Source organism: Lathyrus oleraceus, chromosome 4 (assembly GCF_024323335.1).
Source record: "Lathyrus oleraceus cultivar Zhongwan6 chromosome 4, CAAS_Psat_ZW6_1.0, whole genome shotgun sequence".
Taxonomy (NCBI): domain Eukaryota; kingdom Viridiplantae; phylum Streptophyta; class Magnoliopsida; order Fabales; family Fabaceae; genus Lathyrus; species Lathyrus oleraceus.
Genome location: NC_066582.1, coordinates 76,116,723 through 76,139,544, shown reverse-complemented (window position 1 = coordinate 76,139,544; position 22,822 = coordinate 76,116,723). Strand labels below are relative to the sequence as shown.

General features: G+C 40.6%; 2 long non-coding RNA genes across 2 annotated transcripts; both read left to right on the top strand.

Annotated features, from left to right (window-relative positions):
• The first annotated feature begins 14,286 nt into the window (after window positions 1–14,286).
• On the top strand, window positions 14,287–16,024 carry LOC127073508 (uncharacterized). The gene is made up of 2 exons (XR_007785774.1): window positions 14,287–14,396; window positions 15,783–16,024. It is a non-coding gene; the product is annotated as an uncharacterized LOC127073508 (long non-coding RNA).
• Window positions 16,025–20,846: 4,822 nt separating this feature from the next.
• LOC127073509 (uncharacterized) lies at window positions 20,847–22,584 on the top strand. The gene is made up of 2 exons (XR_007785775.1): window positions 20,847–20,956; window positions 22,343–22,584. It is a non-coding gene; the product is annotated as an uncharacterized LOC127073509 (long non-coding RNA).
• Window positions 22,585–22,822: the final 238 nt, after the last annotated feature.

Here is a 22,822-nt window from a genome sequence, read left to right as displayed (position 1 = left end):
GATCCCTTACGTATCCTTTCATCATTGTGAATGTTCACTTTGTTAAAAAAACAATTTTGTGAAAAAATTTATTCGTTTAAAACAATGATATTTTCTCAATTAAAACATGCAAAACATTTGTTGAATAGAAACAAATAAGAGTGCAAATAATAGGATAAAAGCTCAAATTTATTTGATGGAATGGTAGTCTGCAAATGGCAAGACTCCATAGATCTTTACAAATCTGAAATTGGTGATATATATTGGAAAAGGGCTACATTGAACATAATGACCATTTCTCCACCAATTCCGAATTCGATGTATTAGAAGCTTTGGTTGACGACGAATGAACAAGAATCTCTGATGGACGACAGTTGTAGAACACAGTCTTGTCAGGATGCAGTTACTTGCCAAATCCCTAATTTTTTCCTAGATTGCGCCAGGATGAGGTACTCAATCTAGCGGGATGCATATATTCATTTTTTTTCATGTCTCTAACTTTTGCCTGGATCGCCCTTTCGGGTTTCAATCCACCGAGACACTCATTTTTGCCTAAGCCGCCCTTTCGGGTTTTCAACTTAGCGAGCTATTCTGTTTTTTTTTTAGGCGAAGTATTTCTTGACTGCATCTGAATTCACAGGACGAGTAAAATCCTCCCTGTAACACCCTTCTAAAATACCCCCAAATATTTAATTAAAATAATAAATATCTCAATCAGAGTAAATATGCAATTAAGGGTGTCACACAATATTTCACACCATTCAACAATATAACTGTCATGCACTTTTGTTAATTCAAAACATAAGCATTTTTGCGTAAAACGCAGCGGATATAAATCTCATCAATCATGTAAAACATGTAACATGTTGCATGTAAAATTATTCAATAAGGTAAAACATCCCATCCCGATGTTACATCTATCAGAGCACGACCCACTAAGGAGACTACACTAGACTCCAAGCACTAGCTTCTACTCAATCACTGCTCGTTACCTGAAAAATAGTTGTAAGGGTGAGTTTCTCAATCGATATAATAAGCATTATAAATTAACATGTAATGCCAAGTAATTTCACACATTCATCACCCTAATCAGATCATACATTCAGTAGCGGCAACATCAACTAAAATCATACTCAACTCAACCACAAAACACACGTATAATATTGGAATACATCCATTCATATTATACGCCATACAATACAAATGCAATGAGACTCCATGCATGCGGTACCGACTATTCGTGAACATATAGTTCAACTTCACCGACCAAATCCAGGTACGGCTACCAAGCTCACTAGTCCCACTCATTTGAGACCTAGTGACTCACATCACTAATTCCTCACCATGGGAATTAGCTACCACCCCAAGGGCCATGCTATGCACGCTAAATCACCTAGCATGCAAACATCAACAACAATTCACAATAACTCATCACTAATTCCTCACCATGGGAATTAGCTACCACCATAAAGGCCACAACATGCATGCTAATCACCTAGCAATGCTACATCATCAACAACAATTCAAGAATAGATATATGCTCACACTCTAAGCCATAAAACAGTTTATTCACAAATGCACACATAACTGATACATTCACAGCATCATGCATACCATCACACATCATCAGTATTTTATCACATAAGCATATCATATCATGCCAAATAACAACCACAGTATTAGCACACTCTACTAATACCTATACTACTCACAACAACGGGGAATGTTCCCTAATATATCATACATCAGCTAAATCACATTACTCGGCTGAACAGCTAAAACTGCACAACAACAGCTCAGGAAAATCACAAGTCTGCCCATACGCGTACTGCCTAGTCCCATACGCGTATGGCCCATTCCTCAGCCAAATCCCATACGCGTAACACCATCTCATACGCGTATACTACGCGTACCACTTCCCCATACGCGTACCAACAGAGACCAAACTACGTTCAAAACATCATCTTCCTCATCCATACGCGTATTGCCTAGTGCCATACGCGTACCATGCCATCTCATACGCGTATTGCCTAGTGCCATACGCGTATGACCAGAAACCAGACTTCCAGATCTGCTATGGCTTTCTCTGCTACGAGATCTATCCAATTCAACCTTCCACAGTCCAATTTTTCACAATAATCGTTCATATCATCTAACACGAATCATAACCTATTCGATCTCACAATTTCTAACACTATTGCATCTAATCCCTACGAATTTCCTTCAATTTTAATCCAGATTCGTTCATCCCAAAAGTTCACAATTTTCAGCATAATTATTCCAATCAGAGGTAAATTAATGGTTTATCACTACCCATGACATATTATCCCATAATACCCATTAATCGACGATAAACCCCCCTTACCTGAGTTAATCCGGCAAATCTCTGAGCTTCAAGCTTTTCCTTCCTTCGACCCTTGTTCTCTGGCTTTCTTTGCCCTTTTCCACTTTTCTGCCTCTTTTCCCTTTTCACGTGAAAATAACTCTTTTTACCAAATGGAACCTTTTTACTGATTTCTACTTTTATTCCAATAATAACAAAATAATTCAATAATAATAATCCCAATAATATTCCAATAATTATTATTCCAATAATAATAATAATTCCAATTATTTAATTAAATTAATAAATATATTATTAACTCAATTTAAATAATTATCTTATTTTATCGGGGTGTTACAACTCTCCCCCACTAAAAGAGTTTTCGTCCTCGAAAACATACCTCAAGTGAATAACTCAGGATAAGACTCCTTCATCTGACTCTCAAGTTCCCAAGTCACATTGCCACCTGCTGGTCCGCCCCAAGCTACCTTTACCAAAGCAATCTCTTTACCCCGCAACTGCTTCAACTCTCGATCCTCGATCCTCATAGGTGATGTTTCAACAGTCAGGTTATCTCTCACCTGTACATCATCTACTTGGACCACATGCGACGGATCAGGAATGTACCTCCTCAACTGAGACACATGAAAAACCTCATGTAAATCTGTAAGTGACGGCGGTAAAGCGATACGATAGGCTACTTCCCCTATCCTCTCCAAAATCTGATAAGGACTAATAAATCGAGGTGTCAACTTCTTCGACTTCAAAGCTCGACCAACCCCAGTTATCGGAGTAACACGAAGAAACACATGATCTCCCTCTTGAAACTCAAGTGACTTTCTCCTCTTGTCGTGATAACTCTTCTGACGACTCTGAGCAATCCTCATCTTCTCCTGAATCATCTTAATCTTTTCCGTAGTCTGTTGAACAATCTCCGGTCCAACCACAGCACTCTCACCGGACTCATACCAACATAAAGGCGTCCGACATCTCCTACCATACAAAGCTTCAAATGGTGCCATACCAATGCTCGAATGAAAACTATTGTTGTAGGTAAACTCAATCAAAGGTAAATAACAATCCCAAGCACCTCCCTTTTCCAAAACACAAGCCCTCAAAAGATCCTCCAGTGACTGAATCGTCCTCTCAGTCTGACCATCAGTCTGCGGATGATATGCAGAACTCAATCTCAACTTAGTTCCCAAAGCCCTCTGCAAACCTTCCCAGAACTTCGATGTAAATCTAGGATCTCTGTCCGAAACAATACTCGACGGAATACCATGCAAACTTACAATCTTCTCAATATACAACTCAGCTAATCTCTCTAACGGATAATCCATTCTGATCGGAATGAAATGAGCCGATTTCGTCAATCTATCAACAATCACCCAAATGGCTTCAAAATTCTTATTTGTCCTCGGTAACCCAGAAACAAAATCCATACTGATACTATCCCACTTCCACTCTGGAATAACCAACGGTTGCATTAGCCCAGACGGCTTCTGATGCTCAATCTTCGACTTCTGACAAGTCAAACAAGAATAAACAAAACTCGCAATTTCTCTTTTCATTCCCGGCCACCAAAATAACTTTTTCAAATCATGATACATCTTCGTAGCTCCAGGATGAATACTTAAGCCACTACGATGTCCTTCCTCCAGCATACTCTTCTTAAGTTCGGTAACATCCGGAATACACACCCGATTACCAAATTTCAAAACACCATTCTCATCCACTCTGAATTCACCACCTTGACCTTGATTCACTAGAGTCAACTTATCAACCAAAAACACATCGGATTTCTGACCCTCTCTAATCTCATCCAGAATACCACTCGTTAACTTCAACATTCCCAATTTAACACTATTGTGAGTACTCTCACACACCAAACTCAAGTCTCTAAATTGCTCAAGTAGATCCAATTCCTTAACCATTAACATAGACATATGCAATGATTTCCGACTCAATGCATCAGCCACTACGTTTGCTATACCCGGATGGTAATTCAAACCAAAGTCATAATCCTTCAAAAACTCTAACCATCTCCTCTGTCTCATATTCAGCTCTTTCTGATCAAACAAATACTTTAAACTCTTATGGTCGCTGAAAACCTCAAATCTTGACCCGTACAAGTAATGTCTCCATAACTTCAGAACAAATACCACGGCTGCCAACTCTAAATCGTGCGTCGGATAGTTCCTCTCATGAACCCTCAATTGTCTCGAAGCATAAGCTATAACCTGCTTGTTCTGCATCAACACACCACCTAAACCCAACAATGACGCATCACAGAAAACCTCAAATAGTTCTGACGGACTCGGTAATATCAGAATAGGAGTAGTAGTTAACCTTCTCTTTAACTCTTGGAAACCTTCTTCACATTTCGAGTCCCAAACAAACGCTTGCCTCTTTCTAGTCAACATCGTCAACGGTAACGCCAACTTAGAAAATCCTTCAATGAACTTCCTATAATAACCTGCAAGTCCAAGAAAACTTCTTATCTCAGAAACCGACTTCGGAGCTTCCCACTTAGATACCGCTTCTATCTTAGAAGGATCAACAGCAACACCACCTCTGGAAATCACATGACCAAGAAAACTAACCTCTTTTAACCAAAATTCACACTTAGACAGTTTAGCAAATAACTTCTTTTCTCGTAGAACTCCTAACACCACTCTCAAATGCTCAGCATGCTCTTCTTCAGATTTCGAATACACCAAAATGTCATCAATAAACACCACAACAAACTTGTCTAGGTACGGATGGAAAATCCTATTCATATACTCCATAAATACTCCAGGCGCATTAGTCACACCAAAAGGCATTACAGAATACTCATAATGTCCATACCTTGTTCTGAAAGCAGTCTTCTGAATATCCTCAGCTTTCACACGTATCTGATGATACCCAGATCTCAAATCTATTTTGCTGAACACACTCGCACCAACCAACTGATCCATCAAATCATCAATCCTCGGCAAAGGATACCGATTCTTGATCGTCACTTTATTCAGTTGCCTGTAGTCCACACACAACCTCATAGTACCTTCTTTCTTCTTAACTAATAACACTGGTGCACCCCACGGTGACACACTCGGACGAATAAATTTCTTATCCAACAGATCTTCTAACTGACTCTTCAATTCAGTTAACTCAACAGCAGACATACGGTACGGAGCCATCGATATCGGCCTAGTACCAGGTACCAAATCAATCGAGAACTCAACTTCATGCTCTGGCGGTAATTCATTCACTTCTTCAGGAAACACATCAGGAAAATCACACACCACAGCTAGATCGCAAATCGCCAGTTTATCTTTAGCCTCCAAAGTCGCTAACAGCATAAACAACTCTGCCCCATCTGCTACTGCCTCATTCACCTGCCTCGCTGATAGAAACAAACTCTTTCCTTCCTCAATCTCAGGAAAGATCACAGTCTTATCAAAACAGTTGATAGAAACTCGGTTAAACACCAACCAGTTCATACCCAAGATAACATCGATCTGCACTAGTGGAAGACACACTAGGTCCATCCCAAAGTCTCTACCAAAAATACTCAAAGGGCAATTTAAACAAACTGAAGTAGTAGTCACTGAACCCTTCGCAGGAGTATCAATCACCATACTACCCAACATCTCAGATATTTCTAACTTAAGTTTCACAGCACAATCCAAAGATATAAAGGAATGAGTCGCACCTGTGTCAATAATAGCTACAAGAGGAAAGCCATTAATATAACACGTACCTCGGATCAAACGATCGTCTGCAGAAGTCTCAGAACCCGATAAAGCAAAGACCTTGCCTCCCGACTGATTCTCTCTCTTCGGCTTAGGACACTGTGGGCTAATATGACCCACCTCTCCACAGTTGAAACAAGTCATAGTCTTCAACCGGCACTCTGCAGCCAAGTGACCACCTTTGCCACACTTGAAACACTTCTTCTCAGCACTGGTAAACTCATGGAAACGATGTCCATCCTGACCACATCTGTAACACTTAGCAAGGGCACTGGAGTCTCCCCCACTAGGCCTCTTCATCCCACTCTGTCTCTGGAAACCTTTGCCAGCTGCATACGGTTTCCCACGATCATTCTGATTCTTGCCTTTCCTATCAACCCTCTGCTGATAGCTCTCCGCTCTGGCCTTGGTATCCTGTTCAAAAATCCTGCAACAGTCAACCAAATCGGAAAACACTCTAATCCGCTGATACCCAATAGCCTGCTTGATCTCGGGACGCAACCCGTTCTCAAACTTCACACACTTTGAAAATTCCCCAATAGCCTCGTTATAGGGAGTGTAATACTTTGACAGCTCTGTGAACTTAGCAGCATACTCAGTAACAGACCTGTTACCCTGCTTCAATTCTAAGAACTCTATCTCTTTCTTTCCTCTGACATCCTCTGGAAAGTACTTCCTCAGGAATCTCTCTCTGAACACCGCCCACGTGATCTCAACATTCCCAGCAGATTCCAACTCAGTGCGGGTAGCAACCCACCAATCATCTGCTTCTTCTGACAGCATATGCGTACCGAACCTGACCTTCTGGTTATCGGCACACTCAGTCACTCGGAAGATCCTCTCGATCTCCTTCAACCACTTCTGAGCACCATCTGGATCGTATGCTCCCTTGAACATTGGAGGATTGTTCTTCTGGAACTCACTCAGTTGACGAGCAGCTCCCATTCCCACAACATTCGGATTTCCTCCAAGTACTCCAGCTAGCATACCCAGAGCCTCAGCAATCGCAGCATCATCTCTACCTCTTCCAGCCATCTCTATTCTGAAAACCCAACAAGCTAAAACAATAAGTACTGATAGGGTTACACAACACCTATCCCGTATAGGGGAAACAGAATAATTACGACTCGACTCGACCGACTATGCTCTGATACCACTAATGTAACACCCTTCTAAAATACCCCCAAATATTTAATTAAAATAATAAATATCTCAATCAGAGTAAATATGCAATTAAGGGTGTCACACAATATTTCACACCATTCAACAATATAACTGTCATGCTCTTTTGTTAATTCAAAACATAAGCATTTTTGCATAAAACGCAGCGGATATAAATCTCATCAATCATGTAAAACATGTAACATGTTGCATGTAAAATTATTCAATAAGGTAAAACATCCCATCCCGATGTTACATCTATCAGAGCACGACCCACTAAGGAGACTACACTAGACTCCAAGCACTAGCTTCTACTCAATCACTGCTCGTTACCTGAAAAATAGTTGTAAGGGTGAGTTTCTCAATCGATATAATAAGCATTATAAATTAACATGTAATGCCAAGTAATTTCACACATTCATCACCCTAATCAGATCATACATTCAGTAGCGGCAACATCAACTAAAATCATACTCAACTCAACCACAAAACACACGTATAATATTGGAATACATCCATTCATATTATACGCCATACAATACAAATGAAATGAGACTCCATGCATGCGGTACCGACTATTCGTGAACATATAGTTCAACTTCACCGACCAAATCCAGGTACGGCTACCAAGCTCACTAGTCCCACTCATTTGAGACCTAGTGACTCACATCACTAATTCCTCACCATGGGAATTAGCTACCACCCCAAGGGCCATGCTATGCACGCTAAATCACCTAGCATGCAAACATCAACAACAATTCACAATAACTCATCACTAATTCCTCACCATGGGAATTAGCTACCACCATAAAGGCCATAACATGCATGCTAATCACCTAGCAATGTTACATCATCAACAACAATTCAAGAATAGATATATGCTCACACTCTAAGCCATAAAACAGTTTATTCACAAATGCACACATAACTGATACATTCACAGCATCATGCATACCATCACACATCATCAGTATTTTATCACATAAGCATATCATATCATGCCAAATAACAACCACAGTATTAGCACACTCTACTAATACCTATACTACTCACAACAACGGGGAATGTTCCCTAATATATCATACATCAGCTAAATCACATTACTCGGCTGAACAGCTAAAACTGCACAACAACAGCTCAGGAAAATCACAAGTCTGCCCATACGCGTACTGCCTAGTCCCATACGCGTATGGCCCATTCCTCAGCCAAATCCCATACGCGTAACACCATCTCATACGCGTATACTACGCGTACCACTTCCCCATACGCGTACCAACAGAGACCAAACTACGTTCAAAACATCATCTTCCTCATCCATACGCGTATTGCCTAGTGCCATACGCGTACCATGCCATCTCATACGCGTATTGCCTAGTGCCATACGCGTATGACCAGAAACCAGACTTCCAGATCTGCTATGGCTTTCTCTGCTACGAGATCTATCCAATTCAACCTTCCACAGTCCAATTTTTCACAATAATCGTTCATATCATCTAACACGAATCATAACCTATTCGATCTCACAATTTCTAACACTATTGCATCTAATCCCTACGAATTTCCTTCAATTTTAATCCAGATTCGTTCATCCCAAAAGTTCACAATTTTCAGCATAATTATTCCAATCAGAGGTAAATCAATGGTTTATCACTACCCATGACATATTATCCCATAATACCCATTAATCGACGATAAACCCCCCTTACCTGAGTTAATCCGGCAAATCTCTGAGCTTCAAGCTTTTCCTTCCTTCGACCCTTGTTCTCTGGCTTTCTTTGCCCTTTTCCACTTTTCTGCCTCTTTTCCCTTTTCACGTGAAAATAACTCTTTTTACCAAATGGAACCTTTTTACTGATTTCTACTTTTATTCCAATAATAACAAAATAATCCAATAATAATAATCCCAATAATATTCCAATAATTATTATTCCAATAATAATAATAATTCCAATTATTTAATTAAATTAATAAATATATTATTAACTCAATTTAAATAATTATCTTATTTTATCGGGGTGTTACACTCCCCATCCATAGTTGTAAGTATCAAAGCACCGCCTGAAAAGGCTCTCTTAACAACATATGGACCCTCATAGTTTGGAGTTCACTTGCCCCTGGAATCGGGCGCGAAAGACAAGACATTCTTGAGCACGAGGTCACCTTCTCGGAACACACGAGGCTTGACCTTCTTATCAAAAGCTTTCTTCATTCTCTGCTGATACAACTGACCATGACACATGGTAGTCAATCTCTTCTCTTCTATCAAATTCAGTTGGTCATAACGACTCTGAATCCATTCAGCATCAGTCAACTTGGCCTCCATCAAGACTCTCATTGATGGGATCTCCACCTCTACTGGGAGTACGACCTCCATGCCATAAACAATAGAGAAAGGGGTTGCCCCTGTTGAAGTGCGGACAGATGTACGATATCCATGCAAAGCAAATGGCAGCATCTCATGCCAATCTTTGTACGTGACAACCATCTTTTGGCTAATCTTCTTGATATTCTTATTAGCAGCTTCAACAGCCCCATTCATCTTGGGTCTGTAAGGAGAAGAGTTATGGTGTGCAATCTTGAACTCGCTACACAACTCTTTCATCATCTTGTTATTCAAGTTAGATCCATTATCAGTAATGATCTTATCTGGCACACCATAACGGCATATGAGTTGATTCTTGATAAACTTCATAACCACCTGCCTGGTCACATTTGCATATGACGCTGCTTCAACCCACTTGGTGAAGTAATCAATTGCTACGAGAATAAACCTGTGTCCATTGGACGCTTTCGGCTCTATCATGCCAATCATGTCAATTCCCCACATGGAGAAAGGTCATGGTGATGAAATTACATTCAGAAGTGTCGGAGGAATATGAATCTTATCCGCATAAATCTGACACTTATGGCATTTCTTCACGTATTTGCAGCAGTCAGACTCCATTGTCAGCCAATAGTAGCCTGCTCTCAACATCTTTCTAGCCATGGCATGTCCATTGGAATGAGTACCAAATGAACCCTCATGGACCTCAGTCATTAACAAGTTTGCTTCGTGTCTATCCACGCATCTGAGCAGAACCATGTCAAAATTTCTCTTGTAAAACACTTCACCATTGAGGTAGAAACTGCCTGACAATCTCCTCAAAGTCTTCCTATCTTTCACAGATGCCCCAGGCGGATAAACCTGGTTCTGAAGGAAACACTTGATGTCATAATACCACGGCTTATCATCTTTTATTTCTTCAACTGCAAATACATGAGTTGGTCTATCCAAGCGCATCACAGTGATATTGGGAACTTCATTCCAATATTTAACCACAATCATCGAAGCAAGCGTAGCAAGAGCATCTGCCATCCGATTATCATCTCGAGGAATATGATGGAAGTCAACCTCAGTAAAGAACGTTGAAATCCTCCTCGCATAATCTCTATATGGAATAAGACTAGGCTGATTCGTCTCCCATTCACCCTTGATCTGATTGACAATGAGGGCCGAATCACCATAAACATCAAGATGCTTGATCCTTAGATCAATGCATTCTTTCAATCCCATAATACATGCCTCGTACTCAGCCATATTATTCGTGCATTTGAAAGTTAGCCTTGCTATAAAAGGAATATGTGTGCCCTGAGGAGTAATAATCACTGCTCCAATACCATTTCCATACTGATTTACAGCGCCATCAAACATCATACTCCATTTGGAACCAGGCTCTGGCCCTTCATCGAGTGTAGGCTCATCACAATCTTTCATTTTCAAATACAGAATCTCCTCATCTGGAAAGTCATACTGAACTGACTGATAATCCTCAATCGGCTGATGTGCCAAATGGTCAGCCAAGATACTACCTTTAATAGCCTTCTGAGCTCGATACTCAATATCATACTCAGATAACAACATCTGCCAACGGGCAATTCTCCCAGTTAAAGCAGGCTTCTCGAAGATGTACTTGATTGGGTCCATTCTGGATATCAACCAAGTTGTATGATTTATCATATACTGGCGTAAACGCTTACCGGCCCAAGCCAAAGCACAACATGTTTTCTCAAGCATTGAGTATCGAGACTCATAATCAGTGAACTTCTTACTCAGGTAGTAAATAGCATACTCTTTCTTCCCTGATTCGTCTTGCTGACCAAGGACACAACCCATCGAGTCTTCAAGAACTGTCAGATACATGATCAAAGGTCTTCCTTCTACAGGCGGAGACAGGATCAGAAGCTCGGACAGATACTCTTTGATACTATCGAAAGCTTTCTGGAAATCCTCGGTCCAATCATGAGACTGATCTTTCCGGAGGAGCTTGAATATCGGCGCACATGTGGCAGTCATGTGGGATATGAATCTGGAAATATAATTCAAGCGGCCAAGAAAACCTCGAACTTGCTTCTCAGTTTTGGGCGCAGGCATCTCTTGTATGGCTTTGACCTTTGCAGGATCAACCTCAATACCTCTTTCACTGACAATAAAGCCCAATAATTTGCCAGAACGGACTCCAAATGTACACTTGTTGGGATTCAGACGAAGCTTGTACTTCCTCAAATGTTGAAAAAGCTTCACCAAGTGCTCTACATGTTCAACTTCCGTTCTTGACTTAGCAATCATATCATCAACATAGACCTCAATCTCCTTGTGCATCATATCACGGAACAAGGTAGTCATAGCTTGTTGATACGTGGCTCCGGCGTTCTTCAAACCGAAGGGCATCACTCGATAACAGAATGTTCCCTAAGGTGTGATGAATGTTGTCTTCTCCATATCCTCGGGTGCCATCTTAATATGATTATATCCGGAAAATTCGTCCATAAATGAGAAGACTTTGAATTTAGTTGTATTATCTACCAACATATCAATATGTGGTAGAGGGAAATCATCTTTCGGACTAGCTTTATTCAAATCTCTATAATCCACACATATTCGGACTTTTCCGTCTTTCTTAGGCACGGGCACAATGTTGGCCACCCATTGAGGATACGTAGAAGTCACCAGAAACCCCGCATCAATTTGCTTCTGAACTTCTTCTTTGATCTTCACTGCCATATCAGGATGAGTTCTTCTGAGCTTCTGCTTCACAGGCATGCACTCAGGCTTTAGAGGTAGGAACTGTTGCACAATATCTGTATCTAGACCCGACATGTCTTCATACGACCAAGCAAAGATATCAACATATTCTCGTAGCAATTCAATCAACCCCTTCTTAACAGACTCTTCCAGGAGTGCCCCGATCTTCACTTCTCGCACACAATCTTCAGACCCCAAGTTGATTGTTTCCAGATTCTCAAGATACGACTGAATGATCTTCTCTTCGTGCTCAAGCAGACGGGTAATCTCATCAGGAATCTCTTCAACATCATCTTCCTCTGCCTCAAATACAGGGAATTCAAAATTGGGAGATGGTGTCGGATCATTATGTTCAATGGGTTTAGAAATCAACCTACATAATGATTTTGGATATGAAAAGCTTTTAGAAATCAAACAAGGCAAATTGTTATACAGATGAAAAGATTGATTTTATTCTTTTTAGGGTTTTATGTGATCACCAATTTCATGCAAAAAAACGAAAAGGGAAAATAATTGGAAAAACAAACATTTAACATGAATTTATTGAATGAAAATATCATTGTATTTATGTTGCCAACAATGTCATCACTTCTCCTTTTGGCATGGGAGAAGGGTTTTTAAACAAAGTGATTATTACGTTGATTTGTGGACAACTGTAGGAACATCCACAACGACCCAATTGTTGCAGACCCCTCCAGGGATGATGAAATTGTCAGAATCCTCTGCATCCTCTTCCAAGACAGCAACAGCTTCCTCCTCCTGACCAGTGTGGATGAAACCTCCACTCTTGAACAACCCTTTCTCATTGAAGACCCCAGAAGAAAAGCCTATGCCATCCCGAGACTTATTGTCTTCCAACTCAATCATTTTTCCTAGACCAGCAATTGCACCACACTCAATGGCCAATTTTGCGTCTCTATAGAAAGCAAATGAATGATTTCTCTTCTCAACAGGCTCAGCTATAGATAAAGCTTGGAAAGGAGTTCCAACTTCATCCTCAGCATCTATATACGAGAAGGAAGACAAGTGGCTAACCAGGAGAGCCTTTTCTCCCCCTACCACTACCAGTTTCTTATTTTTCACAAATTTCGGCTTCTGGTGTAGGGTGGATGTCACGGCGCCAGCCTCGTGAATCCATGGCCTGCCTAAGAGACAGTTATACGATGGGTGGATATCCATAACCTGGAAGGTAATTTGGAAATCACTTGGTCCAATCCTGATAGGGAGATCAACTTCCCTGATCACAGTCTTTCGAGACCCATCGAAAGCTTTCACAACAACTCCACTCTGCCTCATGGAAGGCCCTTGACATGACAATTTTGAGAGAGTGGTTTTTGGCAATACATTCAGGGATGACCCAGTGTCCACCAGCACATTGGATATGTCGTCGTCTCTATAATTCATGAATATGTGTAAAGCCAAGTTGTGGTCTCTTCCCTCCTCAGGGAGATCAGAGTCACAGAAACTCAAATTGTTACAAGCAGTAATGTTCGCAACAATGTTATCGAACTGTTCTATAGTGACATCATGATCTACATATGCCACATCCAAAACTTTCTACAGAGCCTCTCTATGCGGTTCTGAATTCAGGAGTAATGATAACACGGATATCTTGGATGGCGTTTGTAGAAGCTGGTCTACAACATTGTACTCACTCTTCTTGATGAGCTTCAGCATCTCATCACAATCTTCATTCACATTGCCACTAGGGCCAACAGAAGTAAGAGTTTTTAGTACAGAGGAGGGCTTAACAACAGGTGCCGGATTTGGGGTGCCTACAACATTCCCAATCGGGCATTCAACAAAATCAGCTTTAGCCTGGGGCTTCGGTGGTGCTGAATGTAACACCCCAATAAAATAAAATAATTATTTAAATTAAGTTAATGGTATATTATTAATTTAATCAAATAATTGGATTATTTTATTATTGGATTATTATTATTATTATTTTGGAATAATAATTATTGGAAAATATATAAGTTGGAATAAGGAAAAAGAGTTTTCATTTTGTAAAAGGGTTTCACGTGAAAACTGAGAAGCTGCAGAGAAGAGGAGAAAGGGGCAAAGAGGAAGAACCAGAGAGCAAAGGTTGGAGAAGAGCTTGGAGCTTAGAGATTTTGCCGGATTAACTCAGGTAAGGGGGGTTTACCGTCGTTTAATGGGTATTATGGGTTAGCATGTAATGGGTAGTGATAAACCTTGAATTGACCCTAATTGGGATTACGAATGCTGAAAAAAATTATGTTGGATAAATTGTGTTTAGGCTGTAATTGAATTTGTGTTTGAGTTAGTTGTGGATTTCCGAACGTATAGCTTTTTACGGAATTGGAATCGGAGGTCCGGAAGTCCTCCAACGGCGGAAAATGCGGAGAATTCTGCATTCTGCCTTGTGTTAGCGCAGGAACAGCTTCTGTCTTGCGTTAACCGGTTAACCCAAGGTGTTAACCGGTTAACACTGTGTTGAATTGTGTAAATTGCTGTTTTGTCTGCGTTAACCGGTTAACCCAGGGTGTTAACCGGTTAACACTATTGTGATTGCTGAGATATTGTTGTTTGTGCTGCGTTAACCGGTTAACCCAGGGCGTTAACCGGTTAACACTGTTAAGTTTTGGGACAGGAAGCGTGTTTGTGCTGCGTTAACCGGTTAACCCAGGGCGTTAACCGGTTAACGCTGTTGCAGAGGGGAAAAAGTGTTAATTAAAATGTTGTATGCCTAATTGATGGTTGCCTATACCCGTGTGTGATATAGTAGGGATTATTTCCCGCTGTTTTGAGCAGTATCGGTATTAGTAGAGTGTGCTAATACTGTGATTGAATTAATTGACATGATATGATGTTTTGATACATGTGTTGATGATGTGTGATGGTATGCATAATATTATGAATGTATATGTTATGCATGTGTTGTGAATGGACTGTTTTATGGCTTAGAGTGTGAGCATATGTCCATTGTGGATTTTGTTGTGATGTTGCATTGCTAGATGATTAGCATGCATATTGTGGCCTTTATGGTGGTAGCTAATCCCCGTGGTGAGGAATTAGTGATGTTAGTCGTTTTGGACTGTTGTTGATGTTTGTATGCTAGGTGAATTAGCGTGCATAGCATGGCCCTTGGGGTGGTAGCTAATTCCCATAGTGAGGAATTAGTGATGTGAGTCACTAGGTCTCAAATGAGTGGGACTAGTGAGCTTGGTAGCCGTACCTGGATTGGTCGGTGAAGTTGAACTATATGTTCAAGAATAGTCGGTACCGCATGCATGGAGTCTCATTGCATAAATTTTGTATGGCGTATAATATGAATGGATGTATTCCAGTATTATACGTGTGTTGTGTGTTTGTGTTGGCATTGAGTATGAGTATGAAGTGTGTTGGTGTTGAATATGATATTTGAGTTGATGTGTCGTTACTGAATAAGTGATATGATTAGGGTGATTAATGTGTTATTTACTTAACAATACATGAGATTTTATAATGCTTGTTATATCGATTGAGGAACTCACCCTTACAACTTTATTTTCAGGTAACGAGCAGTGATTGAGTAGAAGCTAGTCCTTGGAGTCTAGTATAGTTCCTTAGGGGGTCGTGCTCTGATAGATGTAACATCGGGACGGGATGTTTTACTTATTTTCATTGATGATTGTTGAATAAGTTTACATGTATTGTGTTACATGTTTTATACTGATGTTGGATTTTATTCCGCTGCGAACTATGCAAATGTTTTATTTGATTAAATAAATGAGCATGACAGGATAATTTGGAACATGGTGTATAGTGTTTGTGTGTGACACCCTTAACTGCATAATTACTCTGAGTTTTATATGTTGTTTTAATTAAATATTGGGGTATTTTAGAAGGGTGTTACATTAGTGGTATCAGAGCATAGTCGGTCGAGTCGAGTCGTAATTATTCTGTTCCCCTGTACGGGATAGGTGTTATGTAACCCTATCAGTACTTATTGTTTTAGCTTGTTGGGTTTTCAGAATAGAATGGCTGGAAGAGGTAGAGACGATGCTGCGATTGCTGAGGCTCTGGGTATGCTAGCTGGAGTACTTGGAGAGAATCCGAATGTTGTGGGAATGGGAGCTGCTCGTCAACTGAGTGAGTTCCAGAAGAACAATCCTCCAATGTTCAAGGGAGCATACGATCCAGATGGTGCTCAGAAGTGGTTGAAGGAGATAGAGAGGATCTTCCGAGTGACTGAATGTGCCGATAACCAGAAGGTCAGGTTCGGTACGCATATGCTGTCAGAGGAAGCTGATGATTGGTGGGTTGCTACCCGCACTGAGTTGGAATCTGCTGGGAATACTGAGATCACTTGGGTTGTGTTCAGAGAGAGATTTCTGAGGAAGTATTTTCCAGAGGATGTCAGAGGAAAGAAAGAGATAGAGTTCTTGGAATTGAAGTAGGGTAACAGGTCTGTTACTGAGTATGCTGCTAAGTTCACAGAGCTGTCAAAGTATTATACTCCCTATAATGAGGCTGCTGGAGAATTTTCGAAATGTGTGAAGTTTGAGAACGGGTTACGTCCCGAGATCAAGCAGGCTATTGGATACCAACGGATCAGAGTGTTTTCTGACTTGGTTGACTGTTGCAGGATTTTTGAACAGGATTCCAAAGCCAGAGAGGAGAGCTATCAGCAGAGGGTTGATAGGAAAGGCAAGAATCAGAATGATCGTGGAAAACCGTATGCAGCTGGCAAAGGTTTTCAGAAGTAGAGTGGGATGAAGAGGCCTAGTGGGGGAGACTCTAGTGCTCCTGCTAAGTGTTACAGATGTGGTCAGGCGGGACATCGTTTCCATGAGTGTGCTAGTGTTGAGAAGAAGTGTTTCAAGTGTGGTAAAGGTGGTCATTTGGCTGCAGAGTGCCGGTTGAAGACTCTAACTTGCTTCAACTGTGGAGAGGTGGGCCATATCAGTCCACAGTGTCCTAAGCCGAAGAAAGAGAATCAGTCGGGAGGAAAAGTCTTTGCTTTATCGGGTTCTGAGACTTCTGCAGATGATCGTTTGATCCGAGGTACGTGTTATATTAATGGCTTTCCTCTTGTAGCTATTATTGACACCGGTGCTACTCATTCCTTTATATCTTTGGATTGTGCTGTGAAACTTAAGTTAGAGATATTTGAGATGCGTGGAAGTATGGTGATTGATACTCCTGCGAAGGGTTCAGTGACTACTACTTCAGTTTGTTTGAATTGTCCTTTGAGGATTTTTGGTAGAGACTTTGGGATGGACCTTGTGTGTCTTCCATTAGTGCAGATTGATGTTATCTTGGGTATGAACTGGTTGGTGTTTAACCGAGTTTATATCAACTGTTTTGATAAGACTGTGATATTTCCTGAGATTGAGGAAGGAAAGGATTTGTTTCTATCAGTCAGGCAGGTGAATGAGGAAGTAGCAGATGGGGCAGAGTTGTTTATGCTGTTAGCGACCTTGGAGGCTAAAGATAAACTGGTGATTCGTGATCTAGCAGTGGTGTGTGACTTTCCTGATGTATTTCCGGAAGAAGTGAATGAATTACCGCCAGAGCGCGAAGTGGAGTTCTCGATTGATTTGGTACCTGGTACTAGGCCGATATCGATGGCTCCGTACCGTATGTCTGCTGTTGAGTTAACTGAATTGAAGAGTCAGTTGGAAGATCTGTTGGATAAGAAATTTATTCGTCCGAGTGTGTCACCGTGGGGTGCACCAGTGCTATTGGTTAAGAAGAAAGAAGGTACTATGAGGTTGTGTGTGGACTACAGGCAACTGAATAAAGTGACGATCAAGAATCGGTATCCTTTGCCGAGGATTGATGATTTGATGGATCAGTTGGTTGGTGCGAGTGTGTTCAGCAAAATAGATTTGAGATCTGGGTATCATCAGATACGTGTGAAAACTGAGGATATTCAAAAGACTGCTTTCAGAACAAGGTATGGACATTATGAGTATTCTGTAATGCCTTTTGGTGTGACTAATGCGCCTGGAGTATTTATGGAGTATATGAATAGGATTTTCCATCCGTACCTAGATAAGTTTGTTGTGGTGTTTATTGATGACATTTTGGTGTATTCGAAATCTGAAGAAGAGCATGCTGAGCATTTGAGAGTGGTTTTAGAAGTTCTCCGAGAAAAGAAGTTATTTGCTAAACTGTCTAAGTGTGAATTTTGGTTAGAGGAGGTTAGTTTTCTTGGTCATGTGATTTCAAGAGGTGGTGTTGCTGTTGATCCTTCTAAGATAGAAGCGGTATCTAAGTGGGAAGCTCCTAAGTCTGTTGCTGAAATTCGAAGTTTCCTTGGTTTGGCAGGTTATTATAGGAAGTTCATTGAGGGATTTTCTAAGTTGGCGTTACCGTTGACGATGTTGACTAGAAAGGGGCAAGCGTTTGTTTGGGACTCAAAATGTGAAGAAGGTTTCCAAGAGTTAAAGAGAAGGTTGACTACTGCTCCTATTCTGATATTACCGAGTTCGTCGGAACCATTTGAGGTTTACTGTGATGCTTCATTGTTGGGTTTGGGTGGTGTGTTGATGCAGAATAAGCAGGTTATAGCTTATGCTTCGAGACAGCTGAGGGTTCATGAGAGGAACTATCCAACACACGATTTAGAGTTGGCAGCTGTGGTGTTTGTTCTGAAGTTATGGAGGCATTATTTGTACGGGTCAAGATTTGAAGTTTTCAGTGACCATAAAAGTTTAAAGTATTTGTTTGATCAGAAAGAGCTGAATATGAGACAGAGGAGATGGTTAGAATTTCTGAAGGATTATGACTTTGGTTTGAATTACCATCCGGGTAAAGCAAATGTAGTGGCTGATGCGTTGAGTCGGAAATCATTGCATATGTCTATGTTAATGGTTAAAGAATTGGATTTAATTGAGCAGTTTAGAGACTTGAGTTTGGTGTGTGAGAGTACTCACAATAGTGTTAAATTGGGGATGTTGAAGTTAACGAGTGGTATTCTGGATGAGATTAGAGAAGGTCAGAAATCCGATGTGCTTTTGGTTGATAAGTTGACTTTAGTGAATCAAGGTCAAGGTGGTGAATTCAGAATTGATGAGAATGGTGTTTTGAAATTTGGTAATCGGGTGTGTATTCCGGATGTTACCGAACTTAAGAAGAGTATTCTGGAGGAAGGACATCGTAGTGGTCTGAGTATCCATCCTGGAGCTACGAAGATGTATCATGATTTGAAAAAGTTATTTTGGTGGCCGGGAATGAAAAGAGAAATTGCGAGTTTTGTTTATTCCTGTTTAACTTGTCAGAAGTCAAAGATTGAGCATCAGAAACCGTCTGGGCTAATGCAACCGTTGGCTATTCCAGAGTGGAAGTGGGATAGTATCAGTATGGATTTTGTTTCTGGTTTGCCGAGGACAAGTAAGAATTTTGAAGCTATTTGGGTGATTGTTGATAGATTGACGAAATCGGCTCATTTCATTCCGATCAGAATGGATTATCCGTTAGAGAGATTAGCCGAGTTGTATATTGAGAAGATTGTAAGTTTGCATGGTATTCCGTCGAGTATTGTTTCAGACAGAGATCCTAGATTTACATCGAAGTTCTGGGAAGGTTTGCAGAGGGCTTTGGGAACTAAGCTGAGATTGAGTTCTGCATATCATTCGCAGACTGATGGTCAGACTGAGAGGACGATTCAGTCATTAGAGGATCTTTTGAGAGCTTGTGTTTTGGAAAAGGGAGGTGCTTGGGATTGTTATTTACCTTTGATTGAGTTTACCTACAACAATAGTTTTCATTCGAGCATTGGTATGGCACCGTTTGAAGCTTTGTATGGTAGGAGATGTCGGACACCTTTATGTTGGTATGAGTCCGGTGAGCGTGCTGTGGTTGGACCGGAGATTGTTCAACAGACTACGGAAAAGATTAAGATGATTCAGGAGAAGATGAGAATTGCTCAGAGTCGTCAGAAGAGTTATCACGACAAGAGGAGGAAGTCACTTGAGTTCCGAGAGGGAGATCATGTGTTTCTTCGTGTTACTCCGATAACTGGTGTTGGTCGAGCTTTGAAGTCGAAGAAGTTGACACCTCGATTTATTGGTCCTTATCAGATTTTGGAGAGGATAGGGGAGGTAGCCTATCGTGTCGCTTTACCGCCGTCGCTTGCGAATTTGCATGAGGTTTTTCATGTGTCTCAGTTGAGGAGGTACATTCATGATCCGTCGCATGTAGTCCAAATAGATGATGTACAGGTGAGAGATAACCTGACTGTTGAAACATCACCTATGAGGATCGAGGATCGAGAGTTGAAGCAGTTGCGGGGTAAAGAGATTGCCTTGGTGAAGGTAGCTTGGGGAGGACCAGCAGGTGGCAATGTGACTTGGGAACTGGAGAGTCAGATGAAGGAGTCTTATCCGGAGTTATTTGCTTGAGGTATGTTTTCGAGGACGAAAACTCTTTTAGGGGGGGGAGAGTTGTAACACCCCAATAAAATAAAATAATTATTTAAATTAAGTTAATGGTATATTATTAATTTAATCAAATAATTGGATTATTTTATTATTGGATTATTATTATTATTATTTTGGAATAATAATTATTGGAAAATATATAAGTTGGAATAAGGAAAAAGAGTTTTCATTTTGTAAAAGGGTTTCACGTGAAAACTGAGAAGCTGCAGAGAAGAGGAGAAAGGGGCAAAGAGGAAGAACCAGAGAGCAAAGGTTGGAGAAGAGCTTGGAGCTTAGAGATTTTGCCGGATTAACTCAGGTAAGGGGGGTTTACCGTCGTTTAATGGGTATTATGGGTTAGCATGTAATGGGTAGTGATAAACCTTGAATTGACCCTAATTGGGATTACGAATGCTGAAAAAAATTATGTTGGATAAATTGTGTTTAGGCTGTAATTGAATTTGTGTTTGAGTTAGTTGTGGATTTCCGAACGTATAGCTTTTTACGGAATTGGAATCGGAGGTCCGGAAGTCCTCCAACGGCGGAAAATGCGGAGAATTCTGCATTCTGCCTTGTGTTAGCGCAGGAACAGCTTCTGTCTTGCGTTAACCGGTTAACCCAAGGTGTTAACCGGTTAACACTGTGTTGAATTGTGTAAATTGCTGTTTTGTCTGTGTTAACCGGTTAACCCAGGGTGTTAACCGGTTAACACTGTTGTGATTGTTGAGATATTGCTGTTTGTGCTGCGTTAACCGGTTAACCCAGGGCGTTAACCGGTTAACACTGTTAAGTTTTGGGACAGGAAGCGTGTTTGTGCTGCGTTAACCGGTTAACCCAGGGCGTTAACCGGTTAACGCTGTTGCAGAGGGGAAAAAGTGTTAATTAAAATGTTGTATGCCTAATTGATGGTTGCCTATACCCGTGTGTGATATAGTAGGGATTATTTCCCGCTGTTTTGAGCAGTATCGGTATTAGTAGAGTGTGCTAATACTGTGATTGAATTAATTGACATGATATGATGTTTTGATACATGTGTTGATGATGTGTGATGGTATGCATAATATTATGAATGTATATGTTATGCATGTGTTGTGAATGGACTGTTTTATGGCTTAGAGTGTGAGCATATGTCCATTGTGGATTTTGTTGTGATGTTGCATTGCTAGATGATTAGCATGCATATTGTGGCCTTTATGGTGGTAGCTAATCCCCGTGGTGAGGAATTAGTGATGTTAGTCGTTTTGGACTGTTGTTGATGTTTGCATGCTAGGTGAATTAGCGTGCATAGCATGGCCCTTGGGGTGGTAGCTAATTCCCATAGTGAGGAATTAGTGATGTGAGTCACTAGGTCTCAAATGAGTGGGACTAGTGAGCTTGGTAGCCGTACCTGGATTGGTCGGTGAAGTTGAACTATATGTTCAAGAATAGTCGGTACCGCATGCATGGAGTCTCATTGCATAAATTTTGTATGGCGTATAATATGAATGGACGTATTCCAGTATTATACGTGTGTTGTGTGTTTGTGTTGGCATTGAGTATGAGTATGAAGTGTGTTGGTGTTGAATATGATATTTGAGTTGATGTGTCGTTACTGAATAAGTGATATGATTAGGGTGATTAATGTGTTATTTACTTAACAATACATGAGATTTTATAATGCTTGTTATATCGATTGAGGAACTCACCCTTACAACTTTATTTTCAGGTAACGAGCAGTGATTGAGTAGAAGCTAGTCCTTGGAGTCTAGTATAGTTCCTTAGGGGGTCGTGCTCTGATAGATGTAACATCGGGACGGGATGTTTTACTTATTTTCATTGATGATTGTTGAATAAGTTTACATGTATTGTGTTACATGTTTTATACTGATGTTGGATTTTATTCCGCTGCGAACTATGCAAATGTTTTATTTGATTAAATAAATGAGCATGACAGGATAATTTGGAACATGGTGTACAGTGTTTGTGTGTGACACCCTTAACTGCATAATTACTCTGAGTTTTATATGTTGTTTTAATTAAATATTGGGGTATTTTAGAAGGGTGTTACACTGAAAACACACGACCGCTGCAGGTCAAACCACTTACATCAACAATATTCACAACAGAGCAGGATGGCAAAGTCACCTCTTTCCCATCTTCTACAGCAACAACGTTGTAACGGAAGGGAATTGCCTTTTCAGAAGAA